Below are 816 nucleotides of genomic sequence, written 5' to 3'. Positions count from 1 at the left end.
TATATATATATATATACTATATATGATATATGACATATGATTTATGATATATGATATGTATTTGTGCATTTGCATACACCTATCATCAACATCAAAAAGACCGCGTTGTACATGAGAAGCAGATCGATAACATCCACACGAAATATAAGATTTAGTTGTTGATCAATAACAGTGATCAATCATTCTCTTTGCCTAAGGTAAACATTATTCTGCCATTGTTATTTACATTTACATTATGTAAACTTTCCTGGCGCTTATTCTCAATACGTACCAAATGTGCTATTATACATGAGCGTACAACTTTATATACATTAATACCTGCCTACATACATATTATATTATGGTACATTATATAATACCAGGTGTGTAACCATGCACACACACACACACACACACACACGCACACACATATGCGCTAACGTTCAAATAACTATTTCATGCGTATGCATGTATACGTTACGTATGTGTATATGTATACATACATACATATATATATATGTGTGTGTGTATGTATACATACATATATGTGTGTGTGTATATATATATATATGTACATACAGGTAGATAGAGAGAGAGAGAGAGAGATACACATATACTCATACATATACATATGTTTATATAGGTACTCTCCAATACATTGATATAGATATACACTCACATAAATAGACATGTTATACATAGTAAAACTATAATTTCCCTTATGTACACATCCCTTCACATACACGCGCATACATGTACATAAATATAAATATATATTCTGTGAGTGTGTGAATGTGCTTGTGTACACACACACACACACACACACACACACACACA

The sequence above is a fragment of the Octopus bimaculoides genome, chromosome 15 (genome assembly GCF_001194135.2).
Source record: "Octopus bimaculoides isolate UCB-OBI-ISO-001 chromosome 15, ASM119413v2, whole genome shotgun sequence".
Classification (NCBI taxonomy): Eukaryota; Metazoa; Mollusca; class Cephalopoda; order Octopoda; family Octopodidae; genus Octopus; species Octopus bimaculoides.
This window is presented reverse-complemented; position numbering follows the sequence as displayed.